Source organism: Hipposideros armiger, unplaced genomic scaffold (genome assembly GCF_001890085.2).
Source record: "Hipposideros armiger isolate ML-2016 unplaced genomic scaffold, ASM189008v1 scaffold_32, whole genome shotgun sequence".
NCBI classification, from domain to species: domain Eukaryota; kingdom Metazoa; phylum Chordata; class Mammalia; order Chiroptera; family Hipposideridae; genus Hipposideros; species Hipposideros armiger.
Window position 1 is genome coordinate 1,207,369 of NW_017731382.1, and position 436 is coordinate 1,207,804.

Sequence of the window (436 nt, forward strand, 5' to 3'; positions counted from 1 at the left end):
CCTCTGATTCAGGACTGTTTTCCAAAACATGCAAAGAACTCTTAATACTCAATAATAAGAAAATGAAAAACCTCCTTTAAAAAAATGGGCCAAAGACCGGCCGAGTGGCGTGATGGTTAAGAGCTGGCTTGGGACACCAGAGGGCCCTGGTTCGGATCCCACATATGAGGGCCAGTGACACTGCCCTGTACAGCTAAGATGCTGAACAACAGCTCAACCTGGGGCTGGGTTGCCATGAGTTGCCGGCAATGGCGTAGGCTGCAGCCCCTGTGGCAGTGGGTTGCCATGGAATACCATGTGTAGCCAGCAGCCAGCGTGAGCAGCCGTCCAGAAGCTGGCGACTGATCTGCCTCACCCGGGAAGAGCGCAATGATGGTGCCAACTTGGGCCAGTGAAGCAATGTCCTCCACAATTAGATTGAAGAACAAAACGACAG